The sequence below is a fragment of the Cygnus olor genome, chromosome 9, assembly GCF_009769625.2.
Source record: "Cygnus olor isolate bCygOlo1 chromosome 9, bCygOlo1.pri.v2, whole genome shotgun sequence".
Taxonomy (NCBI): domain Eukaryota; kingdom Metazoa; phylum Chordata; class Aves; order Anseriformes; family Anatidae; genus Cygnus; species Cygnus olor.
This window is the reverse complement of record NC_049177.1, coordinates 20,508,304-20,529,567: the sequence shown is the minus strand read 5'-3', so window position 1 is coordinate 20,529,567 and position 21,264 is coordinate 20,508,304. Positions and strand designations below refer to the sequence as shown.

The 21,264-nt window shown below is 39.8% G+C and overlaps 1 protein-coding gene and 1 long non-coding RNA gene across 5 annotated transcripts in view; both read left to right on the top strand.

The window, feature by feature from the left end:
- The first annotated feature begins 3,364 nt into the window (after nucleotides 1–3,364).
- LOC121074901 lies at nucleotides 3,365–10,254 on the top strand. Of its 3 annotated transcripts, XR_005822608.1 has the most exons (6): nucleotides 3,365–3,528; nucleotides 5,636–5,782; nucleotides 6,192–6,490; nucleotides 7,191–7,251; nucleotides 7,587–7,716; nucleotides 7,802–10,254. It is a non-coding gene; the product is annotated as an uncharacterized LOC121074901 (long non-coding RNA). The 3 variants fall into 3 exon arrangements; XR_005822607.1 differs by lacking the exon at nucleotides 7,191–7,251 and having other exon boundaries at nucleotides 8,712–10,254; XR_005822606.1 differs by lacking the exon at nucleotides 7,191–7,251.
- A 4,665-nt stretch (nucleotides 10,255–14,919) lies between these two features.
- NAALADL2 (N-acetylated alpha-linked acidic dipeptidase like 2) overlaps nucleotides 14,920–21,264 on the top strand; it is a 437,725-nt gene continuing 431,380 nt past the window's right edge. Inside the window, exon 1 of one of the 2 annotated variants that reach the window (XM_040567010.1) lies at nucleotides 14,920–15,203. The gene's annotated coding sequence lies outside the window, so the exon portion shown is untranslated. The remainder of the gene's footprint in view (nucleotides 15,204–21,264) is intronic. The other variant, XM_040567016.1, reaches the window with a different exon arrangement.

Genomic DNA, 21,264 nt, shown 5'->3' with positions numbered 1-21,264 from the left:
GCCATCTACATGCAAAAATCCCTGTTAATTACATTGGTACAAATAAAAGGTCTGTAAAAAAGTTTGCAGCCTGGACATGCTATAATAAATTTTATGTTACAATCTTTCGAAAAAGGAACATTCAGTCCCATGTCTGATACTCAAATCTATACATTGACCTATATGTCAAAGACACAATGACACTTTACTGCGGTTGTAATCCTGGTCTGCTGTGCTTCCTTCTGGCTAATCAGTATGGGAAAAGGCACAAAATTGAGCCACATACTTGCTGTAAATTCAGGACAGAAATAGCTGGATTTTCTCTGTCACCTGAATTTTCCCCTCTCAATTTAGCAACACCAGGCATTCAGCATTTATGAGATTAGTGTTAGAATGATGTCATTTAAATAATAAATGTGGAGTCCTTACGTCTGTATGGTTGAGCATTTAGTACTCAGGTTTTCTGCTATACAGCTGTAAAAAACAGTAACTTTTTTTTTTTTTAATTGCAGTTGATAGTACTAGCAACCAGAGTTAATACTATTAGAGCTAAATTAACAACAGGTTCATGAAAGACTATATGAGCTGATAATACTTTAACTGAATTGTAAAAAAAAACAAAATATATATATATATACATATATATTTGGATTTAGTGATTCTGTTTTGATGCTGTGAAAGCCAGTGACTATTCGCTGTTGACATTATTGAAAGAAGGATAGATACAGAAATCCGTGCATGAACTCCTGTGAGGGACATATGAAAGCTGAAGAGCTATGGCACGGTTTCTAAGAGCCTTTGGATGTTTCCAGATCTCCCTGAGTTACAGAGCTCTCTGTATTTCTGCAAAGAGGAGTGTGCATGATCAGGTGTTCATCCTTAGTGACTGAATACTGAGCGTACTTTCCAAAAAGATATGTCACCGTAATACTGCAAGGTCAAACCTGAGCTAGTGTATCTTATCTTTCAGCAAGTCTTATAAGCTTGGTGCAAGCACCATGTCAGTGTGGCCACATGGCTCTGGGCTGGAGAATCATTGCGTCTTTTTGGTGTGAAGGACAGGAATAAGAAAACTTGTGGCTGCAGACCAGCCATTGACTAGACCCAGTAAAATATACCTGATATAAATTTTCCCTGCAATAAAACGAGGGGTGGGGCACACCTTGTCTTCTGACAGCAGGCAGTTTGGGAGAGCAAGATGTACAACACACCTATTTCCTCCATTAATTTGTAGAAACAACTTCAGTGGTAATTTAGAGCAATTAAGACTATATGAAAGGTCCTAAAAATAATAGATGGTTCCTTTGTCACCAAATACATTTTCAGAAGTAGTCATGGAATATTATACCGATTGATGATTGTTGTACGGTATTACTTTTCTACTTTTCACAAGGTTAATCCTATGAAATTTGGCTAAGCAGATGAGTAAATTTACATACAGGTAAGTCTACAGCAATGTCTTCAAAGTGGAAACTTGGATCTTCTTTAAAAAAGGTGAGTAACATCTAAAACCAATTACTCCTGGACAGCTAGTAGAGATTCCCATGTTAAACTATGTGTTGATTTTTTCTTTAACATTCATCAGTTTACCATAAATATATTTTTCTCTCCCTAGTCAGTAACTGGAATGAGTGTACCATGACAGATCATCATAGAAGATGAAGATAATATGAACCATTGCTTTCTTTCCATGAATCATGACTTCAGTGGCCAAGATCAGAAAAAGTAATAGAAGAAAAATAGCAAGCAATATTTTTATTTTTTTTTTGCTGGTTTCTGTAGGCACGTTCTGGTATCTTGATTCTTTCAAGGCTCGCCAAAAAGCAGGAAAGGATACAACCATAACTGCCACAGCCAGGAGCCTTGTTGGGAGCTTTCCTCTTTCCTTGTCTAGGACGAAAAAGCATGGTTAAGTTCATGAAAGGAGACTTCTCCAGAAAACCACTCCCAGCTGTAGCTCAGAGCCACACCACATAACTGTGAAAAACACTTGCAAATTCTGCTATGTTTGACCAAAGAACGAATATAATATTGTCAAATTTAGTAAAATATTGGTAATGTTTGTATATTTTGCATTCTATTAACTTCGCTTTTAAAAAACATGTAATCCTTTTTTCATGAATACAGTTTATCTTAAATCTAAAAGAGATACTTAGTTCTTAGAATTTGGACTGTGTTGTAATACTGCATGTGACTTTCCCTTTGTCCTACATTTCTCCTGGTCCATTTTACAACTCAGTTTTTTATTTTATTTTATTTGTTTTTTGTTTTTTTTTTTTTTGACTGGAAACTGTTTTTGTTAAGTTGCTTCAGTATGGACTACTGCTAGGTGCAGGTTGTTCTAACTCTCATTCATTCGTCATTTACACAAGTATATTATCCCAATACTTTCAGTTATAAATTATTTTTATTTTTTCTTGCTTCCTTTATGTTTCTGTTGCCTTTTTTTTTTTAACTTTTTGTGATAAGTTCAAGTTTATTCTTTTTCATGCCCTTTCTCATCATTGTTACTATTGTCTCACACAAATGCAAATATTTGAAATATTTTAAATAGCTGCTCACTTATTTTTATCAGTCTTCTTGCTCCTTCTGAATTGGAATTTTGGTTTATCTTGTTTTTATCACAGTTGGATATCCAGGGCTATTCATAGATAATCTCTTCTCTGTGAATGTGGTGTTTGGGTAAAAACGCTTCTCAGAACAGCTCGGGAAACTTGCGGAATCCCAGCCACAGCAGTGCGGCTGATCTGGATGGGACTGGAAATCCACCTACTCTAATATCTCTGGTGTCTAGCATGGCCAAGACCAGTTGCTCAAGGGCAGGTAAAAAAACTCCTTCAGTCAATGATAGGCACATGCCAAGAAGATCACAGCCATCACTGAAGTAGCCTCACGCACATGCCAGATGGTAATTTTCCCTTTGAAAGTTGCTGGAGGTACAATTTCACAGACAAAAGCAAACCTAGACCTAAGGCAAGCAGATGCCTCCAGACATAAGCAGTGACTTGTAAACTCTGCTGTTTGTTAAATTAAGAAGATTAAAGAGGCTATAAGTAGTTTGTAGCTCATGGCCGCACTTCAGACAAGTGTTGATGTATTTTTCCCAGCTGCACAGACACTACGACCTCTGTCTGCAGTGAAGTGGGCTTTGTCACGGTGTCTGTATCTGTTACAGCCATTCCACTGAACTAAGCTCACACTGAGCCCACCGCAGTAAACAGCAGTTCCCACTGACTGCACCTGAGAAAGATGTGCACTTTCAATAGTAGAAGGGAAGGAGCTACAGGTGCGGAGCATCCAATTTAATTTGCCACTGTTTTGCAGCTGTAAAGAGCTCTTCATCCTCTTCTTAAAGAGCAGGAAGAGGGCTTGATGGGTTGGATTCTGGTATGGGAGGTGTGCTTGCTGTTAGATTTCTGGTTGGATGTAGAAGGTTATTGGGATGAAATTCTTCTTCCCTAAATACAGGTATTGACATCAGGTGCCTAGTATAGGGATGCTGGCTATACTTTATAGTGAAGTTAATTAATTGGGGAATTTTGGTACTGGGTAAGTCATATTCTAGAGGTACCTGTCTTTCCCTGGTGACTAAGGGGGGAAGCAAAAGTGGATGAATTAAATGCTGTCCCTTTCTCTCCCTCTGATTCACTTGACTATGAAATCCTGAAACCCTTTTATGAAATTAAGCATTCTCTTCTACTTGTTTTTATACATGTATGCAATTGATGTTTTTTCAATTTGTTTAGATGAGAATGATAGCTTTTTACACCCATTCATTACTCTATTACTACAGTGCCTATAGCTGGGAATAAGACCAGCAGTGATAAGAATTAAATAGCAAAGGCTATGAAACAGCATGAAGTAATGAGCAATCCTCACTTTGAAAACTTCATAGTGTAGAGGCTTTCCAATGGCACGCAGAACTGTTTGCCTACAGCATTTGTAGTGCAAAAGGCAGTTCAGAACAGATTTTGCCTTGAGATGATGGGTAGATGAGCTGGAGATTTTTGTCTTATTTCTTTCACCTCTCTAAATAGCTCTAAGATTACTAATAATTAAGACATAGATAATTGGCTCACTAAAAATGCTAGTTTCACAGCATTGTTTTATTCTGTGTGATAGTACTTTGTGAGGAATAAGCTTAGTCAGGAGTCAGTTAATGAAGTGGAAATGCAGAAGAACAGAGAAATGCTATAGGGGAGAGAAAGATGGGGAAAAAAAAGAGATGGAGAAAGGACATGTTCAGCCCCTAAAAGTGAATAAAAGTGAACTTTGGGGATGAAACCATTACTGAGCAGTCTAGAACACTAGCAGAAACGGAGCCCTCTTGTAGCACTTGGTGAAATTGCTGTGTTTTACCACTTTGAGCATCTTTGATTAAGTTGGCTGGTTCTCCTAAGAAGTTAGCATGAGTTTAGCTGTGGTTAGCGCTCCGTATCTATACTTAACAAAAAAGACGAGATGTCTCTTCTGGTGCAATGGGGTCCTTTTTTATGTAGTAGGGATTCTTCTTTTTCATCCTAGTTTTGAGTGTTTTTAGGCTTCAAACCTTTGTCTAAGGACTAAAAGAGGTGGTAGGACCAGCAAGAGAATTCACGCATGAAAAGGATAAGGTTTTCATTTTCAAAAACTGCCCAAAATCTGAGGGGTTTTATTAGTTGCAAGCAGCATAACAACTTATTTCTGTCAGCAGCCTCTAGTTATAATGTGAGATAACTATTTTAACCTGTGTTGAGCATAAAGGTGTACAATAGACAGATTGATATCAAGCACTTGAAGATGGGTTTACACGAGCATTTTTAGACTTCCGTGTGGTTTCTGACATCTATTTGACAAGCACTTAAGGCTACAAGATTTATAAAAACATGCTTTAGAGCTATATCTCATTGCAATCATTGTAAGCTTGTTTCTCTGGAGAGAGGACTGATTACTGTCCTGTGAATCATCAATGTTTTGAAGAGAACTATGCAAAATGTGATCAGTAATGTCTTAGGAGGTACATGAATGCCTTGGCTGCATTTGTTCAAACCTCTGATCCCCATGCTGTGTGTTGCAATCAGGTTAACTGAAAAAACTCAAAACAACAAGAAAAAAACAGATAAAACTGATAGCAATATTTGCTGTTCATTGAGGTCAAAGGGGTGTAAAAGCTGACAGTTATTGATGGCTTCATTGACTATGAAACTACTAAACATTATCCATTTAGGGGAGAGATCAATATGAAAAGCATCAGCTAATGGGGGACTACCTGCGGTGCAATCACCGGGCGTACGCCCATCCCGTTGATCTGCAAGGCTACTGTAAAACTGGTTTCTCAAAAAGAACAGAGGTCAAAGCTGGAAAACTCTGAATTTTAGAGAACAGCTGTGCGCATTCATGAGACTCATTGACTCTGGTATCTTCCAGGAACTCTTTATTTACTTAAAGAATTTCATGGAATTTGCCATTCAGTTAACCTTTACACTACGTATAGCAGACTTTGGTTTACAGTAGAACTGTTTGGATTAAGGATTGGTACAACTACGTTTGTTTCACATCTGTGGTCTTATGTACTAAGGAAATAGAGTCAGCAAATTAAATCTTTGTAAATCTTTAAGAAAAAAAAAGTGTTTAAAATTTTAATCAATTTTGGTTTGCTGCTGACATTCACTTGCAGATGTTACAGCAGACCTGCTGTGTTTTTGCCATAAACCAGGCGACAGCGGCTGGAGCATTCCAGTGTTCGTTTCCAAAGTTGAGCATGTGTAGCTACTTCGTCAGCCTCATCATTCCTGTGGTCTGTGATCAGTCCATAATCCCTCAGGTAGGTGACAAATTTATTTCCTGAATGTTCATCCTGGGTCTATGTTGCTATGTTGCTATGGTCAGAGCCTTTTTATGGGCATAGAAAAATTATTGTATTATAAACAGCTGAACGTGGACTTTGCAAACTGCAAATCTTTGGCACCCTCTATAGTAAACTACATAGGATAGGCTGCCTCTCTCCCAGAATGTGAAATTATTTTTAAGATGAGATCAACTAGAGATAGTCACATAGAAGAAAAGTCTTATTAAAGTCAGAGAAAGAAATGCTAAAATAATTTCACCATTCATATCAAAAATAGCTATTTTTCAATTTTCATATTTCCTCTAGTCAAATTTAGCAGTATCTTTAAGTAATCTACAGAAAAATCATACATAATTTTTGCAATTATTGACAAATTCTATTGCAGTTATTCTGAATGCAACAGTTTTACTTCATATGTCTACAAGTAAAAAGGAAAGAGAACGGCAATGAAATACTGTGTTCTGTAATCTCAGCACTGACCAAGTACCATATACAAACGTGAGATGCCTACTCACAAGATTAATCCTCCAACATCTACAAGCTCTTTCAGCTGCAACATGAACAAGCAGCAAGCTCAGACTCAGAGCTGCTTTGAATTACATCGGCAGCAACAGCCCTATGTGTTCATGCTTGAAAATGTGGAGTCCCTGCAATGTGATGGTACATCTGAACTGGGAAGGGGAGGTGAGTGGATGTGGTACCCGACTTCTTTCACTGCCATGCAACCACCTGTGGATGATGGGCAGAGGCAGAATGGCACAAACCCATTCTGTTAGTGCCAGCAATCCCACTCTTGCTTCTTTACTAGATTGCTCTTGTTTTCCTTTGAGAGAGGTTTGTAACAGTATGAGCTTGTACCCAATTAGGTAAGAGTTAAAAACAGCAATTAAAAATACTAACATTTAATTTTAGAAAGTGGAGGCAGACTGGAATAATCCAGAGCAGACAGCAGGGTCAACAACAGACATGGTCTGTAAATTGACTCTGTCTGGAGTGAGCAAACTAGGTAACTGCTGATTAGGCAGGTCTTGTGATGTGCCTTTTGTGAAAACAAATTCAAGCTGCAGCCTTCCATACACAGTACGGCTGATGATGGGTTGTTACTTAAAGGTCTGGGAAAGCAGCTTTCAGATCCTGAGCCTGTCAGAAAAAAAAAAAACAGCATGAGGGGACACAAATAATGAAAACAAATGTACACAGAGAACTGGACGGATAACACCAGTGCAGAGGTCAACAGTGTGATATGCCCTGAAATATATTGCAGGAAACTGCAAAGTCAAAGCTGACCCAGGACACCAAAATAGTTTCCATGTGTTTATTACTTGCTGTGCTTGGGCCCTGATGGGGCAAACAGTATCAGTTATGTTTTTCTTTCCCCATGCAGGGTGTCACGGTTTTAAGATGCTTCCTATTGCTGGAGAAAGACTGTAAAATTGCACTGACAGGTACAGGTGGTTGGAGGGGAGGGAAAAAAAAAAGGCAGCAGCTAATGATGGCCATGCTAGGGGAGGTTGGAGTGCATTGACAAATGTCATGGCTACCTGGAGCAGTGCTGATGTGCAGAGCACATGTCAGCACCAGCAATCACAATGGTGGTGCTGGGGGTTTCAGCTATTCCTGTATACCTTTGTGACTACAGGACCTTTTCCTTTTAATTCAGCATGAAGATAGTTTTCAGACCGTGCTTAATGAATCACTTCCCTTACAAATGAGTAGCAGGAAACATCCTCTAATCAACAGAACCCTCTCATTGATGTTTTTCTTTTTTTTTTTTCCACAGGTGTTTAAAAAAAGTCTTATTTCCAGCTGTTGCATATGCACAATTCACAAAATAGCTGAGAAATCGGAAGCAATCTTATGGATTTCTAGTCAGACCTTTCTGACTGGAAGATGGGACTGAGTAGGGAAAGGTAATAAAAGGGGGGCACTTGGCTGATTCACTTCTTGTGAGTGTGAGGCCTCACACGAGGAATAATTCTTATTGTTTTTTAACAGCAATAATTCTGGTGCACTCAGAGTGAAGTAGTTACTAATTTAAAAAAAAATCACAAAGAATAAAACCTGTAGGCAAATCTACTATAATTATTACTTGACTCACTCTGCAAAAGGCAGCTGCTGTAACTTTACATGCACTTCCAGCATCAGCTGCTGATCTAATGAGCTTTGGAAGACCAGCTCTGCCAGCCTGACAGCTCCAAGAAATACAGAAGCGTGGAAAAAGTGGCATTGATGTTTCAATAAGTGAGATTATTTCCTCTGAGTCAGCATGAACAAAATGCCATGGAAGAGTGTTGGATCTAAGAGGCACCACTTTTAAATAAGACTTAAAACTGGGACCCATCTTCTCACTGGGAGTGAGACACTCTCCAGTGCACAGATGATAAATACCTGTACGTGGTCATAGACTTGAAGGAATCCAGACTCACAGTGGGAAAATACAGAAGCATTTTGGTTGTTTGCCATATGTGGGAACTTAATAAACACTACTGGGTATTTCTGCATGGCACAAACTAGTTCCAAACGAAGTAATTCAGATCTCCTAAATAGGACTCCTGTTGTAGCACTGGACCTTCATCCAGAGAAGTTCTCTGCAGGTTGCTGCTCCAGTGCAGAGTGAGGTTTGTGTCTTTGTAACATTGTGCCCCAAAGTCATGGCTCTTTTCACCTTTTCGGTTAAGCCTCTAGCCCAGATATAACTTCTGGTGGTCTGGGTGTCTTGCTGCCAGCAGCTGAGTCCTAGAAAAATGTTCATATTCCAAATTAGACAAGGAGGAATCATAGGTTGGAATTAAATCTGTTTCCCATTTGGCTTTGTTCTGATCCACAATTGTTCTCACAGTACAGTTAAAAATAAAATGACCTCTTTCTTTTTCTAACTGCTGTCAAAATTGTCATTCCCCACCAGGTGCGCTAACTTCCAACTGCTCCCCGCTGGTACTGCTGCCCCTGTTGTCTCTCAGTCCAAAGAGCTTCTGAACAAGAGACATGCTTTTATGGAGCCTGGCAAAGCTTCAGAAGGGAAAAGGAAAAATCAATACTGCTTCAAAGCAAAGTCTTTGCTTCAGTGAATATGACATTTGCCCTTTCTTCACTAGTGGGAAAAACAACAAGGACACTTACTTACACCAGCAATGGAAATAGAATGAATGACAACAGAGCGACCTTCCAGGTTTAACTTGTAAAGGGAAATGTCTTTATAGCCATTGTCCCTATTTGGTGACATCAAAAGCATGTGTAGGGTATTAGGTGGTGCAGTCTTAGAATGAAGGGGAAAGTAACACAAAGTCAAAGAGAAGAGTTGAAGGAATTTGGAACAAGTAATAATGGACTCAGCTGAAAAGATGGAGAATAAAAGACAGAATAAAGGTGAAGTCCATTGCTGCACAATCAAATCAACTACAAAATGTCACCTGTAAATGTGGGTCACAATATTAAAAGGACTTTCCAGTAAGTTTTACACCATTTCAACAGCTTCACAGCTACTGAAAATGACCACAGAATTTCAGTTTGCCAATGAATGGCTTCTCACTAAGACTGAAGCAGGTCAGAAATTTTCCAAGAGAAGTTGCAAGTACCAATTAAATAAATAAATGTTTCTACAAAATCAAAGTAACTTTGAAAAGCCCTCAGTGATGTTTCTGGAGGGTTTACAAAAATGTCAAATAAATGTAAACCTTACAACTCTGCTTCAATTCATTTTCATATTCAAGTTTTCATTAATTTAATTCCTGTTTAATTCTGACTGCTTTTTGTTTCTAGTTCTTTTTGTTTCAAAACTAGATGCTTGTTCCAAGTCCCTAATTTCATTCTTCTTTGACTATGCCACTTCTTAGTTTTCCAAGTTGTTTTGTTTTGATGTTTCTACTTCTGTCATTTTTTTCACATGCAACTTTGTGGACCTCTTTCTTTCAGAATAAAACGCCTTGTTTCAATAGGCTCTGTGTAATTGTTTGAAAATACTCTTTTTTTACATTAAAAAAAGCATTTTCCTTATGTGAAGCCATGTAAGCAGCTGCAGCTGCCCCCAGCAGTGGATAATTCGCAGCACCTACCTTCCCCCAGTGAGAGGGGATGCTGGGTCAGATGCTGTTGTTGCAGTCATGTAATGGAGCAGACTTCATCCCTGGTGAATCAAATAGCACGACTTCTGAGGAGCACGCTCGTAGTGTAGCAGGACAGTCATGTACTCATACTCTGACCCCTGTACTTGTGCTGGGTGAGAGTTCTGCAGCTACACGAATCAATAAAAATGTATTGATTTCTCCACACTGTCATAAAGCTTGTCTGCTTTTATCTGCAGTTTGCAAGCTGAAAAAGAAGACTGTAAAACTACAATTGTCTTAGACTTTCTCTCTTTTTATCACCCCCATTCCGTGCTCCTTACACCAGAGACCAAGATCTGTTTCTCACAAAGCCACCTGGCCAGGGAGCCATAGCCCCACTTGCTGTATCACAGCACCCTACTCTTCTAACACTTTGTGTTGGGAAAATAGGTGCTTTTGAAGCTTTCTAAGAAAGAAGTGTAGGTCGGATAGCCCTAAAGAGTAAAGGTGAGTGACTTATCTGGGGCTTAACTCACAAAAGAACTTAACTACATGCAAGAAATGGTAGTCAAGGACATGTAAAAATGTGATTGAAGAGCTTGGTGTCTCTCTGGGTATTCCAGATTCACATAAAGGTTTTTTTGTTGTTGTTGTTGTTGTTGTTTTTTGTTTTGTTTTTTCTGGGTCATTTCAGCTCCCTTTGCAACTGTTTGATGTTTTCTGTTCTAGGAAGAAGGTAGGTAGGCATCTGAAGAAAATAGGAACGTCCTCCATTGTTGAAAGCTGTCTCAGTTGTAAAAATGAAGTGGGAGAAGGGTAAAGTAGTATTTTCAATATTTAATTTCATAGCAACTGTCACCTAAAGCCATACATGTCAAAAAATGAATAGGCAGATGTCTGCCTTTGGTAGTCGTGCAGATTATTTGGGAAGCTTGGCTTAAAACTTCTGGGCATGGATGCCGCTGTTTGTCAGCCAAGTAGTCAGTCTTGGTTAAATCCCAAAGTCCTGATAAAACACCCACAGCTCAGCCACAGAGCAAACAGGTCAGGAAAGATTCACCCAGAAGACAAAGCCACAAGACCCCTACACACTGCAGAGCACAATTTGATGATTCCTATTATTTCATTGGCTAGGTCAGCACTATCACTAAATAACTATATTAGAGTGCTGCAAAACAACAAAAAATGTGAACAGAAGCAAAGTATCTTACAGCACTTAAAAGCATCAGCTTTGGATGCTTTTGTTTCTGTGGAAAATGAGGACTTTGACATTCAGCTATTCCTATTGATAAGGTCCCCAGCTGCACTCATTTCGATAAAAATATGTGCAGTATGGCAGATAAAGCTGTAATGAGTGATAGATATACGTGACCACTGGTTGAATGACCAACTGCATACATATCATTATCAATATTTAAATTGTGTGTTACTGAGGGTAACATAGTTGTGGCACATAATACTAGTAGCCGCTGCTTTCTTCTCCATCGGCTAAAGGGCAAGAGAAACCTGCTAACAAATATGAAAACACTGTGTGGTTTGTCTGCCCCACTGCCATTTGTGACTTTCCCTGCACTGCTGGCTTCAAGCACATCATTTTAAGAATATGACATTATAAATTTACAGTGTTGGGGCTATTGCAAGCAGGATGTTGAGACAGGCCCACGTGCACTCTTTGTGATTAGTGGAGTCTGCAGCTGATAACACGGAGAAGGAAAAGCCTTAGATCTGAGCCATTGCCTTGCAACAGAATAGGACAACATAGCCTTTACATGAAGAGATACATGCAAGCCAATATAATACTTTGGGTTTTGGGTAGGCTTTTCAAATACGTTTATTCAAAGGAAAAAAAAATACAATTCTTCCTAAATAAACATATATAAACTCACATCTCTTCCCTCCCTTCCTCCCAGGCAGAAATCCGTAGCCCACAGATCACCAAGTCATGTTGAAGTACAGAAAATATAGCCCAATCAAGCCAGTAAAACAACCCAGATTTTAGAGATGAAGGTCTCTAAATTAAGTAAGTGTTGTGCTGCTGACCCCCAGGCTGTTAAAGCCTGTGACTGTTGGCTCCAGCACCACAGTTGCTATGGCAATTCATATAGACAAAAGCAGTAACCTTTCAGGATTCAACCAGGTAAAAAACTAGGACTTAAATTATACTCAGAAACAAACAGGAAGCTGATATAGATGCCAAAGCATCGATATACTGTATTCTCTGCGTCTAATATCATTTCACAGCCAGGCAGCTGCATTCTGTACGAGCTGCACATTCCCAATTCCTTTGAACATTTGCACCACATAGAGCACATAGCAGCAACTCTGACTTGGAAAAAAAAATATCAAAAAAGTCTTATGAAGAAACTGGGAAAAAACAACAAATATTGAAGCAGACCCAGACAGTGCCTACTTGGATACTAGAAAGAAAAGGTACGATGGTGTCTTATTTTCAGACAGATCAGATACACAGGAATTTTTCAGTCTTTGACATGATGCTAAGAGGAAAACTAAGCACCTGCATATGACAAATCTTTGTAACAGCAGGGAGACAAGCATGTGAGTACGACAGGATCTGATGTATTTTAGAGATAGAAGGCTGGACCTCATGTTTCTATTTAATTAGCGAATACATCTTTTTCAGGCTTCTGAGCCCATAGCATCCTAAATTGCATTAAAATATGCTTCTCAGTAGAAATGGAATTGGAAAAGGCAACAGAGTTATCAGTACCTACTCTTATACAACTGCACGACCACATAATCTTAGTTTTGTCATCTCCAGTAACGAAGTCAGTGATATAAATAATAGATTTAATGGATGGAGGCCACAGATTTATCACACTACTACAGCTTTGGTATATTCCTCAAAAATAGCGTTACAAAGCAAAAAAATACCACACCGAATAACAGACAAAACATGTATCTGAGTCTGCTTCTGTAAGTAGGATTTTCAATCCTTGACGTCTTTTTCCTCACCTGGTGGCACAAATGACCCAAACTAAATGACAAACAGATACTCTGCTTCTCTTTCCACCAAGCAGTCAGAAGGTCTTTGAGGCTGGCAAAATCAGAAATGCTGCAACTCCAAGACCATGGCATGAGATCTTCTTTATGAGGCACTATCAAACAAGAAATGGTGACCGGCTGCAAGACTGCAAGTGTGAAATCAACAGCAATCTGTCTGCTCTCATTGACTGTGATAACAGGACTTCCCTTGATTGTATCAAGAATTTGACCAAGCCATCACTGCTGTTAACTTTGAAGAGTATCATTGCAGGGAAGAAGTGTCTGTATCTCCTGTCAGGTCCTCCTTGCAAAGCAATGTGCTGACACAACTCAGTGCTGTAGCATTTCATTTCCTTGCTCTGCCTGCATATCTTCCTTCCCAGAGAGCTCCTGATACACCAAGTAAATCAAAGGTATAAGAATTTATGGAACCCAAAGCAGCACTATTTTTTTGGAATGACATCATGATTGTATATGGGTACTAATAAAAGGCAAAGGTTCCCTGAAGCTGCAGGCTATAAAGTGTAGTAGAGCAATATGATTAAGACAGAGTTAAGCTGTATTAAACTTTGAAGAAAAAGGCATTCCATAGTGACACGTTAATAGATCCCAGGAAAGACTTGTTAATGGACTAAAAATCGAGACGCTATTTGTAGGCAGTATTGAAAAAAGAAAATCACTATTTCTATACAGGTGAGATGCACTTATGAATGAGCAGGGCAAGGTAAGAGGGAGAGGTATACATGGGGATGCATGGCTGAGGCAGTCACTTGGGGCTGTTCCCAGAGCACTTCCAGCCCAGGGGCTGCACCGCTGTGCACAGGGACTGCACCGCATTCTGCCACCCTACCTACCGAGCACTGACAGCCCAGCACTGGGGCACCCCCAGGTTGACCCATGGTTTAGCATGGGATTACACTGCTGAGAGACAAGGACCTTTGGTACGTGCCCTTAAGGATTTTAGAATAGATTCAAGTAGGGCATGTGCGATACACAATTTGGACACTGATCTCTGAAGAGAGAGATTTTACTCACTTGAATTTCCTGTTTTAGGTTTGTCTTTCCATCACACTGAGCATATGTGTGAATAAAACCTGATTCAGGTAGTTTGGGATGTGAAAATTTCCTGACAACTTCTTCCTGAGTGTGAACCACAGAGTGTCACACTGTATATCCAAATTATGACTAATTTGCAATTAAAAGATACTGCATTTGGGCAATAGGTAAAAATGAAATGCAATGTCTTCAAGGCCTGAACCTTGTAAGGACACAGAGCCCAGGAAAAACTTTGTGTAGCTGGTAAAGAGGTACTAAAAGTCACCTGAAAACAATTGTAATAAAGGGCAAAATGACATTAAAATGTGTGTCTTGGCCTGATCTCAATTCTGTGAGCAGCAACAGTGACAATCTTTTGAAAGGCAGAAAACACCAGAACACGTAATATTGTCTCCTTTCAGTCATGAAAGGTTGATTATTCTTGCTGCATTGTTATAAAAGGTACCATATAGTTTGTAACGTGCTGAGAGCAGTGGGGGACATTTACTCATCCCGTCTTATATCTCTGGGTCAACTTCATTTTTCTAATCAGATATTTTTAGTTTCCCACAATATTAAACATTAAACAAAAATAATTAAACAAAAACAGAGCAAAGGCAATTAAATCAAGCACCTTTCTTGAAATTAGTTCATCATCTCCTCTGTGAGTGGTCAGTATTGTATAAGCTATTAAGCATTTCGCAAAACAACTTTTTTCCCATGACACTGAGTTTCATGAATAAAATTTCTGATTATATCAATATGTCAGAAATTAACACTTCATGATTGTGGATTTTTATTTATTTATTTATTTTTAGCATCCATATCCATAGTCTTAACTCTAGACGATTTCTGTCTTGTCCAGATGCACCTAAATTGCTCAGATTTCTAAACTTAAACTCTAATCTGCTTTTTGTAAACAATGAAAAAGTGGCACTCTGGCACTCTGAAAAAGTGGCTCTGCACTGGGAGCTCAGCTAGGTGCCTGGAAACCACACTGAGGTGTCAAGATGGAAGGGGTTGGTTTTAGTCCCCAGGTGTCAGCAGTCAATGCCTGGAAGTGGTAGGGAGGGATGTACCAGCCACTTAGGGGGAGAAACTGAAGAGAAACCTCCAGAAAGTGGGGGCAAAACCACAGCTGTGGGAGGGAGGAGGGAGGAGGTGGGCAGAGGATGGCAGGGGCACTGCTCAGGGGCCCTGATCTCCCACAGCTGCACACCAGCTCCAGGAAGGGCATAAAGCAGTGAGATGGGCTGAGCACCTTCAATTAGGTCCTATCAGAGTGGAGGTAGATGTTTGGCCTTCTTAAGGGAAAGGTAGGACAGAATTTATATGGTTTCTTTACTGTTACTCCTGAGTGGATGTGAGTTGAAGTAGGAAGGCCTGTTAGAGCATGTATGAGGGGTTGTTTTTGCACTGTGTTGTGAATGTGCTAGGTTTCCTTCCCCCTCTTCTGCTTTTTTCAAGTGTGTTAACTGTTAGCACCCCAGGAAGGGGCTTGTGAGGGGAACAGTCCCTTTCCTGGGAGGCTGGAAACCCCTGAAGGGGAAGGCAGCTCCTGGACGCCCTGAGGCATGGACAAAGGGTGGTGGTGCCTCCTGTGCTGCGTGGTGCTGGGCAACGGGGCTTCTGGCAGTGGTCTGAGTAGGACATGGGGTAGGACAGGCAGCTGTACCTGTTAACATTGCTTTTCCTGTAATAGAACAACGTAATGCATCCAAAGAAGAAAAGGTTTCAGTGTCAGGTGGTCCTGCTTAAAATATATATACACACTTATCTAACAAAGTTTTATGCAGTAGGAAAACATCTAAGAGTGTTGACTTTCAAGTTATATGATTTCAATTTCCTTATTGATTCAATGCTTACACATGCTTTTCACTTTTTTTTTCTATATCTCATGTTTCTGCAACAGTTAACACTCAAATTTATGCTACATGAGCTCAAACTGTCCTAGGGCTTTTTGTTTGTTGCAAGTCACAACATATTTTGTTTTTGTTGTTAAACAACCTCCATGTTAATAATTACTTAGCTTTTTTTCTGGTTTTCATTTTCACTGAGGAAGTAATACCCCTTTTCTTCCTTCTGGAATAAGGGGAATGACACAAATGTGTGTGTGTGTGTGTATATATATATATAATATTGGTATATATTTCTTAAGGGCAAATAGTACTCCTTCCTAAAAATAGCTAGCTTCCGGTGAGCACGGTAAATCATGAAATTGTGTATTTATCATTTCTTTTTATTTTTTTTAAGTCATGAAAGAGAGAAAGGTCATTTAGCAAATCAGGTACAAAACTAAGATCTATATTTTAAGAGCTGCAGGGAGCTGGAAGAAAATTGGCTCTTGTGATGAAGCATTATTCAGTCCATCACACATGTGAACTCCAATTTTGCCCCTGAGGTGAAGAAAGTGGTCTTTTTTTTTTTTTTTCCCCTTCTATGTAACCTTGGCAATTGTAGGATTTTCACTTTGTGCACTCCTATACTGCTTTGCAGTGTCTGTGACACATAATGATTTGGGATACACACATATAGTGGGATAAATAGATGTTTATTTGCAGTTAGGCAGGCAAGGGTAGAAGGAGCAGGATAGCTCTGTAATACCATGATTTGTTCTGGGCCTCTTACAATTTTCATTGCTCTTGAAGCCATATTTGAGTTTCAGGGAGTCATCAACACTAGTGTATTGCCCCAGAAGTGCCTGTGCTCCAGGGCCCTCTCTGGGCTTGGGCCTGCCTTGTGCTTCTTAGCAGTGATTTGAAGGTAGGGTAGGTAAGCTAATAAATGAAAAATTGAGACAGCAAGTCAAGTCCGGTTATTTGAATGGGTGTATTTCTATAAATCATTAATCAAAATATCCCAAGATGCAGGAATGTGTGCCAGGTGAGTCTCCTCCTGGACAGAGCTTCAGCAAATGGTAGTTTCAGTGTCCTGGAAGCAATGGGTGCTTTTGGAGGGCATGGAGAGCTAGAGGAAAGAGGGGTGTACTCTAACAGTATCTCTTCAGTATTTCCCTTCTTTCATGTACAGCTTATTACCTTTAGTGTTGCTGTGATGCATGAGAGTGACTGTGAGTGATGTTGATTGTGTGCTGTGGGGAGGATGGAGCCTGAATTCTCCTCTTTGACTTTCTAGTGCTTCTTTCTGGTACAGAGTAAGATTATTTTCTTGCCTCGTCCTGTTCCTCTTCAGAGCACTCTAAGAATGCTAACAGCATTCTTGTTCTACTGTTCTTTGCTGAGCGCAGGGCTGCAGAAATCCAGCTGGCACTTGCACAGAGATTCATATGGAAAACTGTCCTGGCTTTCTCTTCTTAACCTTCTAGAAGTCCAGCCATTCTGTGTTTCAAGATATACATTAAACAATAATAAATCATGCAAGAATATAATGAAAAAAACTACTGCTGTGTATAGCTCCATAGTGGAGATTGATGTGTAAAGACTGTAGCTTGAAGACAGAGAGCAAATCTTGTGAAAATTTTAGTACTTTTTTTCCTTAAGGGAGGGGGAGAAGGAGGGCAGAATAAGGTTTAGATAGAAAGAAAAATAATTTGAACAATATTCTGAGCAAAAAGAGCCAGAAGGAAGTTGTATGCATTTCAGAGAGACAGATTGGGAAAAGAAGCCTGGCAAAGAAAATCCTTGTAGCAAAGCTGTTAAAATGGCATTGTCTTAAAGCAGTGAAACAACTCTGCTTTCTCACATTTCTCTGCATGAGTTAACTTGACCCCAAGCCATTGTTTCCTATGGAAGTGGAATAGCTTGGTAGGCAGTGTGAGGCAAAATTATTTCAAGTCTTTCAGCATATCTTCCTGTATCCAAAGAAGTAAACATGGACATCAGCATGTAAACAGGATGCTCAGCTGTAAATTAGAGCAAGACGTAGCTTGTTCTACATTCAGCTTTTCCAAAAATAATTCTGCTTTAGTAAATAAGGCATTCTGTATGTGTATCCTACTTTAACACATTTCAGATTGCTGTCAACAAACTGTAAGATTTTAGTAGAAGGTGTTTGTTAAATAACAAGTAAGGCAAACTGGATTTTCTAAATCAGACACTCACTATTTTTGTTGCTAAACTGTATGGAATATGCCTTTTCCATATTTGGATAAATGCTACTAGGGATTTACTGCTCTATTTTTTGAATGTGGTTGCTCTTATAGAGTAGTCTTGTGGCTGAGGTACTGGGATAAACAGGAGGTGGGTATTAGAGCTTTAGTATTGCAGGAGTGGGGCTCTTTAAAAGTACAATTTGCCAAGTAGGGCTGGTTTAAAAAAGTCTGTTTTGTATGTAGGGTGTCTTTTATATTTCTGGCAAGGATGTGAGCTCTTCAGTTTCTTGACAAAACTGCTGCAGTTTTTCTTGGAAATCATAATTTGGACGTGGAACTGCAGCTCATAAAATAAGCCATAGTTCCCATGGTATGCTGCGGTGCCTGAATACAGAGAAACTGATAGACCTGGCTTTATGGAGGACCTGACAGCAGCCTTCCGGTGCCTCTGAGGAGGTTATGGAGCAGACAGCAAGGCCCTTTATAGCAGTGCATGGCAGGAGGTTGAGAAGCAATGGACATAAACCAGAACAACAGAGGTTTAGGTTGGCTATGAGGGGAAAAACTTTCTCCTCATTAGGCTAGTCAAACAGAGTTTGGTCAGACAGGTTGTGTAGTCTCCACCTGCGGAGATTTTCAGAGCCTGACTGGATAAAGCTCTGAGCAACATGGCCCGACCCCAGTGCTGACCCTGCTTGGAGCAGGAGAGGGGACTACAGCCTTCCTGGTCTCTTCCAGCCTGTGTTATCCTGTGATCCTCCTGTACATAGAACAGTAGGGATCCCAGTGTAAAACTGTGTGAAATACTCAAATTTCAGTTCTAAGGAGATGAGATGCTTTGAGTGAAATTTTTATACTCTATCTAAATTAAACATTTTGTCTTAAATGCTGCTTGTGCATTACCATCCCTTCCCACCCCTCTCCTCACTTACCGGGGCTGGCGGACACATTTTGGATCTTGATTTCATATTTTTTATCAAAAAAATCAGTGCATCTGTGCAGACTTCCTTTTGACTCATGGGCAATGCAGCAGGCACAGCAAACTGTAGCCCAGGCGCCTGGGGATCTTCTTTTGACCTTCCAGGAGAGATGCTGTTTTTAACATTATTTAGGTAGCAGGAATGCGGTAGGTACAAGGCAATGTGGTCACTTTCTGCCTCCTTAAAATCAGATCCAATTTCTGTAAATTGCTGCTTAGAGTATTTCAGAAATACTGTTCTCGGTATACTGTTGGAAGTTAAGTCAGACGTCTTATTCCTAATATTTTTTGACAAGAATAAGTTAAGTAAACCACCTTTATTTTTAACCTATCCAGATATTGCATACATTGTAATCTACATCACAGCTTCCATAGAGGTACAGTGCCTGGTGTCAGCAGTGAGTGATTTGATGGAGGGTGAATTGAAAGCATGTAAGGCAAGTTGTACATATAAGGGGAAGCATTAATGGGAAAAGAAGGGCGACTGCTTGTGGTCTGACCTGTTTCTCCTTCCCTGTGTTAATGCTACAGTTACAGTACAGCTTACTGTACCTGTTTGCCTCTTCACTGCCCTTCGGTTTCAGGTAGAGAAGTGTGAGGAGGCAAAATCAACAGGCTAAGAACACCTGTCTTTGCTTTTCAGATATGTGCCTGTATCACTGCTAACAGTATGTATTTAAGAGCTTGTAAGTGTTCAGTCTCAGCAGAGCTGGTTACAGTGAGACCAGATGAGCAGGCTCTTCAGCTCTGATATTGATTTACCTCGGTTGGTATCTTGGTGTAATTTGCACCTTGTCTGCACCAATAAGTGCAGATGCATCTGAAGAGTGGTTGATTTCTTGCTTCCAGAAATGCAAGTGTTGCACTTGCCCCTGTAGTAGAGACCTTGTGGATTTAAATAATCAGTTAATGCTAGTTGGTGAAAGCCATATCTTAACAGGCTGAGTTCATGCTGCAGTTCATTTTGATGCACAGGGTGACTTTAGAGTAGGAAGGGCTTCAAAAGGAAAATATTTGTTCAAGGACATTTCTCTTTCAAGTCCATGAAGAAAATGAGGAGGGGGATCCAAAGGAGCAGCTACCAGCTATTGATGGTGGCCTACTGATGTGAGTCTATTAAGTGACAGACCATCAGGAACAATGATGCTTTCAGCCCAGAATATACCCTTCTGAGCAGCCAGGCAGTCTGTAGAATGGCTTTGGATCCATTCCGTTCTTCAGCTTAAGAGTCATACTCCCAAGCTGCTGAAGAATATTACCCTAGTAGCTAAAAACTGGGCATGTCAAACTTCTCACTTTGGTACTGAATTCTTTTCTATTCCTGCTATGGAAAGCAATAATTTCTCTGGGTATATTTTTAAATGCAGTTCTAGTTCTGCTAAAAATGGCAAGGAGAATCAAGCACAGCATGAGACTATCAAGTGACAGGCAAAACCAGAACAAGTTTTATCAATCTCTTAAAGATTAGTATCTGACTTCTGTTATCTTTGCTCAGTTTATAAATGTTACGCATTCCTTGCTTTAAGCTTAATGTTCTAAGAATGCTGCTGCTTAGCTGGGTGGGGCTCTGGGCACCTCTGCTTACAATGTACTCCAAGATGATATTATGGACCCTTGAGAAGGAAAACTAGCATGTAGCTTGGAGCTTGAACTAAAGATAATTTTTTGACATTCAGATTCCTGGTTCACAGGTGCTATGATCCCTCAATAGCTTTTAATTAGATGGAGAGTCTCTAGTTAGCAATGCAATGTTTGAGAACAGGGCTGTGTTCTTATTGATAATTTTTCCTTGCAGTATAGAAAAATCAAAATGTAGCACTACAGAGGAGAAGCCAGCGACACTGCGTGTTCAGCCACAGATGTTGGAGGTTATCTGGGGAAAGAAGCTAAAGAACAATATAAAAAATTGATCCAAGTTAATTAGTACAACTGTTTGCAACACTTATCCCCTAACAGAACATTAGTGCTATCCCTGCAAGAGATAAACTGCAATGAAGTCTGTTACCCATGCCCCTGACTCTGCTGGTGCTGGTCATGGGAGCTCTGCATGAAAGGCAAGGTCATACTGCACGCATCCTACTGTGTTATCTGAATTCTAGGTACTATTTAAAAAGGAATGATGTCTGGAGGTAAAGAGCATATTGCACTAAAGCATTTAAAGTGCAAAAGAAAATGGGCTATATTCTGCCATTCTTAAAACATGAGATCTAAAAAATACAAATATAGGATGTATTTTATTTTTTTATTTTTATGGGCAACAACAGTGCAACTCTTGGTCTATTGCACAGTCAGCTTTTTGGCATACCACAAAGTCAGAGTTCTTGATTAAAATCATAAATATCTACAG